The following is a 13,501-nucleotide window of genomic DNA, read 5'->3' as shown; positions in this document are numbered from 1 at the left end:
TACTTAGCTTTGTCCTCTTTGCAGCTTTTGGTCCCTAATTTTCTGATATTGCCCCCAAAAAACCTAATTACTATAAAAGAAGTTTATATTTACTAGAAAAAATTCTTTAAACTAGGTAGTCAAATCAGTTTTTAAATCAACTACATTTTATGTTGAATATTTCAAAACTTAAATTTTTTACATTTATACTATTCAAGCTTAATACCAACGTTCACGCAATGCTTTCCATATCCTGACCTGTAACTAGTAGTGAGAAAAAGGAAAAATTAAACATCTATTGCTAAACGTTTGTTTTACAACTAACTTTAGTTTTCCAAAACAAAAAACTATAGTATTAAACGTATTAAATTTTATTTTTTTATAACAAATAGATAAGAAATAGAAAATCGATAAACTTTTATATAAAATTATTTCTATGCCACTTAAAATAGTTTAATGCTTGTAGCTCGCGCTATATAGAATAAATGCACCGCGGGCCGCAACTTTTTTGAAAACATTTGTTGTAAATAAAGAAAAACTAATATCTTAAACTTTAAATACGATAAAATGAACAATAAATAACCACTGGTTAAAAGTTATTTTCTTCTTATTTAAACTGCCTAACTGTAAATTTTTACCGGAATCTTTTCATTTTAATTTTCTGTAAAAGAAAGTTTCTAACTGAATATACCTTACAGGAAATTAATTTTAGCTTTGTAAGCCGCATTGACCCGTGGGTATTTTAGACTTGAATTTTTCTATCTTCTATTAAGTTTCTGTCTACTACCTTATTATTATATATTGACAGCATTTAAATGCAGTAAAAAAATGCTTTGTTTTTATACGTACATCTAACATTTTCTGTTAGTTACTTAGTTTTAACTGATATTTTAAAGTGTTGGATTTTGTTTAATTTCAGATTTAATAAATTAAAGTACTGACTAAGAGTAAAAAGATAAAGGTAATAATGATAATTAATACAAATAAATAAATAATAAATTAAAAACTGAAACAAATAAGTATTAAAAGAAAAAAGTATTGTTTTAAATATTTACATAAAAAATTATTTTATAACAATAAGTGTTTCTTAAAATTTATACAGTTTTTTATAGACAAACATTTAATTATCTTTTTCTAAAAAATGTTAACTCCATTCGGACATAAATAAAAAACAATAATAAATTCTTCAAAACTAAGTTACTGTTTATAAGTACCTATAAAAAAGGTATTTAAGTTGTATATAAAACACTTTATACTGAATTAGAAGTTTCAATTTCGTTAGAATGATAGTAAAATATACATTATCTACAACCTTTAAAAGTTTGGTATTCTAACATTTGCTGTAAATATTTTAAAACAACTTAATTTGTTTTTTAGAATCCATTAAAAGTTATATAGATGTCAGCTAATAATAATATACTAAAAATAAACTAAGATACACTAATACAAAATTTTAATCATTTATGACCCTAGTTGAAATACATTTTTGAGACTATTAAAACTTTAAAAATAAATAATTGTATTTTGTATTTTTTTAAATATTAAAAAATAGTATTCTATAGAAGTAAATGTATACTGAACTTATAAAATACAGTAACAAAAATTAAACTAAAACCTAATTTAAATTTTACATGAAAAATACAAAAGGACTTTTTATAGAACTACTAGTTGTTTGTTGATTGTTTTATATCAGTTTTGGAAGATAATACTTCTTTGAAAATCAAAAAGGTATTCAAATAAAAAAAACATTAGATAACAAAACCTTTTAATTAACTAAAAAACAAGTTAATACTATAAATTAAGTTATTATTACTTATAGAATAGTAATTAGTTTTAGTTCAGAGTTCTATTGTAATGTAAAATTATGTACATTACAAGTTATCAAGTTTTAAAATTATATTTGCATTATGATAGTATGTACAATTAACTACATAACTAACTACAACTCATTACCTGAAGTTATACTTACATATAAATATATTTTGCGTTGCATTTTTCAAAGCTTTAATTATTATTAACTAACTACAGCTTACAAAATACAGCAAAAAATTAAACAAAACTTTTAACTAAAAAAACTTACTTAATTTATTTTAAAGTTTCTAAACAAATGATAAAAATTATTGTTAAACGAAGTAGAAAACCCATACTTTTGCCGCACTTAATTATAAAACGTTCACACAAATAATTTTACGTTCTACCTGTCACTAAAACATAACCGTTTAAAACAAATACTAACATTACCAAAATGTTTTTTACACCAAGTTTCTAAACTAAAAATGTTGTTCGTTCAGAACACGCAACATATCGTTCATAATCGTCACTGTTAATAATTTTTGATGCAGTAAGAATTAATGTGTAAAAAAGAACCCTGTAAGTTTAAATAATATGATTATAAAATACTTCACAGACTTATATATGCATACGTAAGGAGAGCTGAATTACCTTAAAGTAATTATTTTTATATTTCTAGTAAATACATGCTGTAGCAAAATGGAAGTGAAATAGATTTTTTTAATAAAATGTTTTAGCATTTATAAAATGATAAATGTATGAATGAAAAAAATAACAGCAGACTATTTTAAATATAGTATAAATTTAAATAAATTTTTATTAGTTAACTAACACATTATAAATAAACAATTCATATAGACAAGAAAAAAATATATATAAAAAAAGATTTAATACTCTTATTAAAACAATAAACTTTTATTTTAAACAACTTAAATTATTTAAACTATTAATAACTGACAAAGTTGGACAAACTGATGTGTGGTTACTTATTAAGACTTTAGAGGCTGTTTTATACGGGTAGCTGTCTAAATTGCACGAGCGTACGAAAATGCATTTAATTTGCACGAAGACACTTTTGCGCGAAGACTATTTTGCACGAACAGACGATTTTTCGTAGGGACAATTTTGCACGGGTTAATTTTATTTTACTTTTTATTTTTCATTTTTTTCATGTTTTATCTTGTCAAAATTTATTTTTATGTTTTTTTTTTAGTTTTTCGTGAAATATAAATAAACTAACTAAAATTGTTTTTTTATGTAAATTTGAATAGTTTATTACTTTTAAAAACAGATAAAAATTAAATAATTTAAATAGAAATAATAATTGTACTATTTAAGAATATTTAAAATTTCCTTTAAAAATAAACATATACTTACATTTTTTATTTTATAAGCATAAATAAGTGATTATAAAATTAAATACCTAATTCTTACTAAAAATCCATTAACAAAGTATTGGTACAAGCTGCATTTTAAAATTTTGGTCATTAGCTTGTTCCACTGAAGCACGATTATATGTTTTATTGTTAACTATCAATCACTAAATTCGAATATTTAGTGAAACAGTATGTAGTAATATGTACATCGATAAGTTTATATATTTTTTCTTAATAAATTCAACCTTTATTACAAACTTTTTCTGATTTAAAAATATTGTTTCCTACAAAAAATACTCTTTCAATATGAAACTTAACTAGAATTTATATTTTAGTTTCTTATCACAAATTAATGTTTTGGTCAATAATGTTTTGTTGCATTTAAGTTTCTTACTTTTTTGTTGCATTTTGCTCAATACTTTTTTGTTGCATTTTGGTAAAACTTTTTTGTTGCTTTTTTATTCAATAATTTTTGTTGCATTTTGTTAATACTTTTATTAAATTTTAGTAATACTTTTTTGTTGCATTTTTATAAATAAGTTTTTGTTGCATTTTTCTCAATAATTTGTTCCTGCACATTGGTCTATACGTATTTGTAGCATATTTGTTTTATATTTTACTCTGTTTGCATAAAGTAATTTATAATCGTTTATAGACTGTAATTATTATCAAATATTGATCTTTAAAAAAAATCAAGTTTAAGTACCTTAAATTACTTTTATAATACAAAGATTTAAACTATACTTATAACTTTAGCTAATTAAATAAGGTTATGACAAGTTAAATTAACATTAAAAGTGTTATTTTCTACAAACAAATAGAAAAAATTGACACATGTTTGTATAGAGTAGAAACTTGTATACACTTTAAAAACTTAATTTTTCTTACAAGTTTGACTTGTGCAGACTTTAAATTTAGGTGATAAATAAAGTATTATTACTTTTTCACAATTAAATTTCAAATTTGAAGTTTAAACACGTGTGACGTCACTCTTATACACACAATAGTTAGTTTTACAATTATAAATAAATACTAACGCAATTTCAAGTATAAAAATCTCCAAATACTCTATAATGCACTTGTTGCAATTTTTACACAGCTTGTTAAAGCTGTTATATTTTATTAAAAATACAGTTCTACTGTACATATTTATAACAAAACTTTCTCAAGTTTACTTATTAAAGTTTTACCACTGTTTCAATTTATTTTTCTTGTCTTGTAGGATGTAAAATGTTTTGAATAAACTAATAAAAACTAAAAAAAATAAATTGTAGTAAACCTTCTAATTAACTAAGTAACTAAGTAGTTTACACAACAAGACATTTATCCAATAAAGTTGTATAGTACATATTATGAAAAATAGAGACTATGAAGTTTCTTTTCTAAGATAGTTAATTATTAAAAGTGTTACGTAAAATTATCAGACAAATTTTATTTACTAATTTTTAAGAAATACTAACATCGATGTTTAAATATTATTTAAAAAATTAAAATAAATTGAAAAACCTATTAAAAAATAATTTTTACACTCAGAATAGTAGCTATCTTGAAACTAATCGATTGTCAATACTTTTTATCTTATTGAAAATATTAGCGAATTAAATGAATTTCGTTGCTACGTAAATTTTTTTATTTGCTGTTTTGTTATATATGGACCTAATTTTAAAAAGCATTCAAAATATTTGGTCCTAATACCTGGTGCACGAAAAAACCTTTCGCTGGTCAAGTAGCACATGGATACCTTTTAAAGTCTTGTCAAGGACTCTTAATAAAAGTTAAAATTATAATAAAACTGAAAAAACTTCTTTTTTTATTATATTTTATCTTAAATAGTACTTTTTATTTTTTCATTCAATTTTATATAAACTGTATGAACTTTATTTCTCTTCTTTAACATAGTAGAGAGCTCTAAAAAAAATTTAACCAATCAAAACTCTATTGTTATACTATGTTAAACAATTTAAGTTTAAAGTAGAAACACTCAAAAATAGAATTATGAAAAAAAAAATCATTTTGAATGTTTAATGTACATAATCAGTAAGCTACAAAGCTTTAACTTTCAAAATTTTTTTAATTTTACCGTTAAATATGTAATAAAAAAAGTTTTTAACTTATTATAAGAAACTTATTAGTTCATTTTGAATATAATACAAAGTAAATGAAAAGGAAATAAACTTTAAAATAAAACAACAAAAGTTACTGAATTTGTTGGTCATACTGAGTTTATTTGTAGTAGTAATTTTAGAATCAGTTTTTTTTTAACATCTACTTAACTTTAAAATTGTTAATACATAAAAAACAAATTTTTTCTACTGTTACCGTTGCTTTATTTTCAGAGGTTTTAAATTTTAAAACAGTTTCATTTTTCTTAGATAAAAGATTTGCTTATTCTTTTTATTTTTAAATTTAAAATGCATAAAAGTTTACACGTTTTTTTATTAATTTTTATTTTAAAAAAAGTAGACAAGTAAAAAAAAGTTATAAGTAAAAAGTCCTAATATGGAGCAGTTAGTCATAGTATTCTATTACACTTGATTAGAGAATTTAAAATACCTAAAATATTTTAAACGTAAAGCCACAAATGTTTTTAACAGTTTTTAAACATACCAAAAGAAGATTTTGTTTAGACTTTTACAGCTAAGTAAAGTTATTATCAAATCCAAGATAACTCGTAATTTTTTCAATATTTGAAATGCTTATTCAACGATCAAATAGTTTTTATATTTATATTTAAGTAACATGTAAGGTGATTTTGTAGCTTAGAACTAAAATTAAAAACAAAAAAAATTGCATTTCAAAATAAAATTTGTTAGTTTTTAAATGTTTGTTTCAAAAATTTTAAAACAACATTTCAACTATCTGTAAAAGAAATTGAAAGATAATTTAATTTAAAGAAATTAACAAGCTTTAGTAAGTAGTAGAATTATAGCTAGTAGAACATTTTTGTTAAAAATTAAGTCTAAAAAAAGTAGCAGTACTTTTTAATAAATACTAAGAAGTTAACTAATATTTTAAAAATAAAACATTTTCAGTGTTAAAAAAAATCAAATTTTAACTGAAACAAAGTAAAATAATTAGAAATAATCGGTGTTTAAATAATGGACTTTTTTTTTTAATTTTAACTGTTTAATTAAACTGTGTATTAGTCCACATTGTGTATTTTAATTACTTGTTATTAATTTTGTTTACATTTTCATTTAAAACTAAATTGTTCGTTAAGGTCAAACTGTTATTTGAAAATAAAATCTTCTAATAGTATTATAGCAGGGTTTCCTAAAGTGGGCGATGTCGCCCCATGGGGCGATTTTAGTTATTCTAGGGGCGACAATTAGTAAGGGGGCGAAAACTAGTAAGGGGGCGAAAAGGGAGCAATTTTAAAATTTTGGATGTCATAAAAGTTTTACTTTTTATATTGCTATTTTACAAATTTTAGCTTGCTGTTAAATATGTGACCCTGAGGTAAAACTTAAACAAAAATAGTTTATTTTGTTTATGTAAAATATAGAGAAAAAAATCAAGTACTTACGACTCCTATTTTTAAGTAATTTACATATTTTCATTCATATATTTTCTTATTTTAACAATTACATAAGTCGTATACGATCGGAATTCCTCTCACCATTTTATAACAGACATATATGTTATTTGGAATCATAAATGGTTTGTAAGAATTTGTGTTATATTTTATTAAATTTTAGGTAAACTGGCAATCCTGTATACTTTTATCTTTATTGAAAGTATCATGAGGTGATAGTTTTATCACTCTATGATATTTCCAATTGTTTTTTGAACAGTCACTAAGTTAGACTAAGAAATAAAACTATACAGGGTTGCCAAATTTACCTATAAACCTGGAATAACCTAGAATTTGACAATTTAGGCAAACAAAAAAACCTAAAAAATCTGGAATTTTAAACAATTTTAATATATTAAGTAGTAAAATTTCGATTTGACATAAAAAAGCTATCATATAGATAAAAATATGGATCCCTTCGAGGCAGATCTTTTTGAAGTAAACGACTTACAGACATTCTTCTCAGACTTACAAACTGACCTTGAACTAAAAGTAAGTTTTTCTAAAGAACGATATAAAAGCTTTTAGACTGAACAAGACTAAGGCAAAAGTATCCAATCATTTGAGAGGAGCTTAGATTGTTGTTTATAGTTTTTCCTTCTAGCTACCTTGTTGAGAAAGCTTTCAGTTCAGTTATCAACATCTTGAGCAAAATACCTCATCTAGATATTTATAAAGGAGGCTTTATTTTACTGATTAAGAACCAGATTAGAAAAACTTGCAGGCAGTCATGAACCTCATCCTTCACATTATATTAGACTTCAGTAGCAGACATTATTTTATGAAAGTTTTTTTTTTTTATTTGATCTTTTAAAGTACTTCTTATTTAACCTGGTTTGTATTGTATCTAAGTAGTCTTTTTAAAATAAAATTTTGTTAAGTTATTTATTCTACAACAGGTTTGCATCATGCCTAATAATATTAATTACGGTAGACTTCCTCTTGAGTACGCACTTTTTACCAAAAAAAAAAGTGCAAATTTGTATTTTCTAAAATTTAACTTAAGTAAAGTCTATTACTAACTAAGTATTAATAAAACAAAAAATACAAAATTTTTATTAGCTTATATTGATCTATTTTTTTAGTGAATGTTTGTTTTATGTTTTAGTTGATTTCATGTGAATGCATAACGTTAATTTTGAATGCATAGCGTTAAATGCATAACGTTATTTTTTTTTTGGTTTTAAAAAAGTATAGATTTAAGGTCTCTATTTGAAATGATTTCAAATTTTTCATTTAAAAGATTCTTAAACTCAATTTTTTTTTAACTTGATTTATGATTGTTAGAAATCTATATATTTAGGAATTTCAAACTATTAATACAACTGTTTTTTGAACTATCTTAGTTTTTAATATTTTAGCAATTAGAATGTGTTGTTTATTTTAATAGTTCAACACTAGGTTTTAGTTTTTTACTATTTTCTTTCCGTAAATAATTATAGGCTAATAACTAGAGAAAAATAAAATTAAACATTATTAGACTGCTACAGTTACAGAACAAAATTTTAACCTAATTAAAAGTATATTTTTAATCAATCACTTTCTATTCACAGAATTAACTGTAAAAATTTTGATTTTTTGAACTTAAATTAAGATAAAAGAAAATGTTAAATTTAAGGTTTAGTTTCCTAAAGGTTATTCCAAGTCAAATACTATTTAATGGTATTCTACTACAAAAAATTTAGTTTATAAAGTTTGAAATTAAGTTTTTAACTTTACAACTAACTAGCTTATAATATATCTTAGCATTGAAATTAATAATTTTACTGCATTAACTGAAGCTGTTGATGAAACCACTTTTCATGTGAGATAATCAACCAGTTGGTCAAACTTCCTCAAGCTAGAGCAGAAATTATGTTTTAATATTTATTTTATTTTGTGTAAAATAAACTGTTCATTCTTTTATAGTTTTTTAATTTTAGTTATAGTAATTTTAGAATATGCCTATTTATAAAATAATTTAAGTATTTTGTGCGGCTTAAATAAGTTACTTAATATTAATTTTTAAATGTCCGAAATTCGTTAAATCAGAGATTATTATAATGTTAGGTTCAAGTTAAGATTTCAGATGGGTAACGTCGTTTTAGATCCAGTCAAATTTCGACCCGCTTAGTATTTTAAAAACTAGTTGTGAAAAATAAATAAAACTTAGTTTTTTGATATTTAATATTTTGAAATACACTTTCAATTTGGTTTTCAGTTCACAATACTGTTTCCTAGATCACAATTTAACTAAATCATTTTATTACAACTTTGCTGGAGTTTTTTAATTTTCATAAATGTTATTTTTTTAAATTATGTAGCCCGCAATTATATTTTTTTTAACGAGCTTAAACTAGAATTTTTTTTTTTAATAAATATGAATTGCTGACTACAAAAGTTGTCCACCACTACCCTAAAAGTTTCATTAGTTTCAAAACAATCCATATTTAAACAGGATTGATTACAGATTACACAAGGCTTTTCAAAAATTAAGTATTTAAGTACACTTTACTGGGCTTTTAAGATAACAAATGTAACTTATTTTCTGTAAACTACTTTGAACACAGCCCATAAGTGCGTGCATAAGAATAATCAGACTAAATTACATTTCAAAAACAACTTTTTCGGCTCAAAAATTTGTATTCGAGAGAAAAACTACTTTGTAAAATCGTTGGGGGGGGGGGGCGGTTAGTTTGACCAAAAACAAACAAGGTCTTTTATTAAGCACAAACATATTTAAACAAGCTTTCATCAGTGTGACACAGTTGTTACAAGATTTTTTTACTTATAAAGCCTTACAATTGCATTAGAAATAAGTAATTAAATTTCTAAATAAAAATAAGTAAATACAACATAAAAGCACTAATTAACTAAAAAAGGATAATTAATAATCAAAATTTCTTTGCTTACGTTTTTTTGCTCATTTAAAGAAATGTATATAGCTTTAATTTTGTTACAACTTTTAATACTTTAAATTTCGTTTCATTATAATTTAAATGTTCTGATGTTGAAGATCTATTCATTACATTTAAAGTTTTTATACTAAATGTCTTTGGCTGATTATTAAAATTTATTCTTACATACTTCTTTAACTTTGGATTCAAGGTGCCTAGAGGTTTGACCATTATAACTGTTTGAACAACAACATGTAAGCAGAGATATTTTGGTCATTTATTATCCTTGTTTAGTTAATTAGTGCTATTATGTAGTGCTTAATTATGTTTATTGAGCCATTTAATTACTTTTTTGTTTTGTGTTTTGCTTAATAAACTAATTTCTGATGGAATAATAAGTCTTTATAAGTTAAAAATTTCTTTATTTTGTATCAATTGTATCACACTGATGAAAATTTGTTAACATGGGTATGTGTTTGGTAAAATACCTTCTTTGTTTTTAATATTTTTAAAAGAAAAAGTTTTGTCATAAATTAACAACAACTAAGTGCAAACAGAACTAACTATCACATGTAATTTAAGCACCATTTGATAAGCTTTTTTTTAAAGTTATTTAAGTGAGTAGCATGTTATAGGTTTATCTTGACCTCTGATGTGTGCTAAGAATTTACAAATAGATAAAATGAACATAATTTATGTTTTTTTAATTTTAAGCAGCAAGTGTAAACTATAACAACAAAAAAATTTTTCTTAATTTTTTTTAAACAGTTCTTTAACAGTAATATAAAATTTAAATACCTACTCACCACAAAATATAATTGAATTATTTAGTATTTAAAAAGTGTTTTAAAACAAAGTATATGAATATAACTAACTACTTTAAATTCTTGAAATTGTTTATTGACTCATGTCCAAGATATTTAGTTAAATTATTTATAGCAAAAACGATAAAAATGTTTTTTTATATGCGAGATATTAGTAGCTAAAATTGGTTTCATGTTTTATAAATATAATATTTTAAAAATATCGGTTAAAACTGAAATGTAAAGTAATTAACTGTATCAATTTAAATTCACACAAAATCATTATTACTCCGATATATACCTTGCTCTGGTTTGCCTGTAAAGTATAGAGCACTACATAATTACTTATAAATAAACAGCTAGCTCATTAAGTAAAACCTATTGTTTATAAAACAATTAGAAAAAATCATTAGGAAAAAATACTTTAAAAATTAAACAACAAATATATAGTCGTCTGAAATTTCTACAAATAATCTATAGCTAGTTACAAATATTTTTTCACTGATTAAAAAACAGACAAAACAATGAAGAGAAGACATAAAAGTTTTATAATTTTTTTAAACTAATTTTTAATTTACAACTCTAATTAAAAACAAAACTTTATTTTTTTACATAAAACAGATTTATAATTTTAACAGCTTAGTTTTTTTTTATACTTGGGTCGTATAATTGTTTCTTTAATTCTTAATAATAAAAAAAAACTGTATTAAATATATTTGTACAAATTTTTAGTTTTACTTACTGCAACTCAACTTACTACAACTTATAGTAAACTGTTGTAATTTTAATTAAAATAACAAATTTGGAGCATAAGCTTCAACTTAACAAGCAAGTTTTACATAATACATTGCACTCTGTAATGTTCGTTTTTTTTTTGAAATTCTTGCTTAAGTAATGTTTTTAATGCAATTGTGAAAATTAACTGCTATTTAAGGACCTTCAGCAAAATAAAAATTTACACATCTAATTTAATGTAAAAGGTATAAGAAAAAAAAAATCAATAACAATATGTTTGTTTAAGTTTAAATAACAATTTTCTTAATTTGCAAATATTTTGTTCTGTTTACCGATAATTCAATACTTCTATGTACTTTGTAACAAAATACAAATATAAAACTAAAATCTTGTTAATTAGTGAAATGAGTTACTTAAAAGGAGCTGCATTAAAATTAAAATAAAACGTGTACAATTTTTTTATGCATCTAGTGACATCATTAATGCTTTGCCACAACAAAATGCTTTGCGAACTCTTATATAAGCAAAATCAAAATCAATATAACATATAGAAGGTATAGATAATGCCATTTTAGTCAATTTAAAACAGCTGGTACATGCAGTAACTTTATATTATATACAGCCTTTAGCTAAAATAACTTGAAAGCATCAGAGAACCACAATGTTAAGAATTAGTTTTGCCACAGTTTTATTCCAGCAACCTAATCAATAAGCATATCTTACAAAATACTTCAGCTTATAAAAGCATACCTAAAATAACTCTACACGCATTCCTTGCCAATTTATTGTTTTATTACTTTTCTTTTAATACTAAATTTTAAATGAAATAAAAATTACTCTGTTATATGGTAGACAAAGTATTTTATAAAGTATACAGCACTTTTAAAACACATCTGTCCAAGACAAGACGTGTAAAAGTATCTAAGCGACTTGATAATCAATTTTTTTGTTCATCAATTTCTACTTCAATTTTTTCGACTGGATTTATTGTCGTTCATTATAAGACAATATTATTTATATACTTAAAAATAATTCAAATAATTTTACTTTTGTATTTATACTGATGACCTCATTTTATGAAATAAACTAAAAAATATTAAGAGCAAAAAATCTGCAATGTATTACAAACGACAAATTTTATGAAAACAGAAAGTAGTAATATATAATTTCTGTATTGTTTTTTTTTTACTTTTTTAAAAATACTTATAAAAATCAAAGAAAAGGTTTCAAAAATTTATGAGTTTAATATATCTGTTTACAATTCTTTTTTCTCAATACCAACATGGAACAAAAATATTAGTTTTCTACTCTTAAAAATTTTATAGTTCCTAGCGATCAAATCTACACAGTATGCTTATATTATTTTAATAAATTTTTAGATTTAATAACAAACAATGTATTACTAATAAGCCGAATTAAGCTTAAATTTTGCTCGCGTCAAACTATTGTATTTAAACCGGTTTATTTAGTTTTTAAAAAAATAATAACTTTAAAATATGAAGTTTAATTTTGTTAGCTATCTTTTAAGAAATTATCTTAATTTGTTTTATTAAGTTACATAATAAATTATTTCATGAGAATGAATAGTAGAGCACCTTAACCAGATTTAGAAATAAGTTATATAACTACATACTAATAAGCTTAAGTATAAACTAAATTTTTTTTATTTATTTGTAATTTTTTGTTTAAATTAGACTAGATTAACCTTATAAGCTGTTTGAAAATAAAAAAAATTGTTGTGCTATAAAATAAAGTATAATACTTAGTTTTTAGTCAACCAGGTTTATCGTTTTATTTTTTTCCGTTAGTTTTAAACAGTTTTCAGGTATAACACTATTTTATTAAACTGTTAGAGTATTGAGCCAAAACAATAAAGTTGAAATTCCAAAAACAAAATTTTTACATCAAAATAATATATATAGCTACTCTTTAAATTTGAATGAACAAATAACCCATTAAATATATTGTTTTAATTAATGATAATGTTGTACAAAAAGTCCATTTTTTACTAAAATATAACTATATAACATATAACTTAATATATCAATGTGAAAATTGTATCTTTCCATTGCTTTGTTAAAGTAACGAATAAATAAATAAAAATTTATTCCAAATTCATTGAAAGTATACTATATTTAAAAGGTTTTGGTTATAAGCAATTCAACATTTATTTTGAAATTCACTGAAACGATAATTGGTAAAATATGTTGTGCTTGCATTTTCTTTAGAAAACTGTGTTTTTGACAACTCTTTTTATTTTTATTAAAAAACCTATAAATTTATTCGTTGATTTAAAATATTTTGCACGAAGACAATGCAGCACGAGCAGACAATTTTGCACGGAGACAGTTATTTTTTTTTCTTCTT

This window comes from Thalia democratica, chromosome 1 (assembly GCF_965202585.1).
Source record: "Thalia democratica chromosome 1, ktThaDemo2.hap1.1, whole genome shotgun sequence".
Taxonomy (NCBI): domain Eukaryota; kingdom Metazoa; phylum Chordata; class Thaliacea; order Salpida; family Salpidae; genus Thalia; species Thalia democratica.
This window is presented reverse-complemented; position numbering follows the sequence as displayed.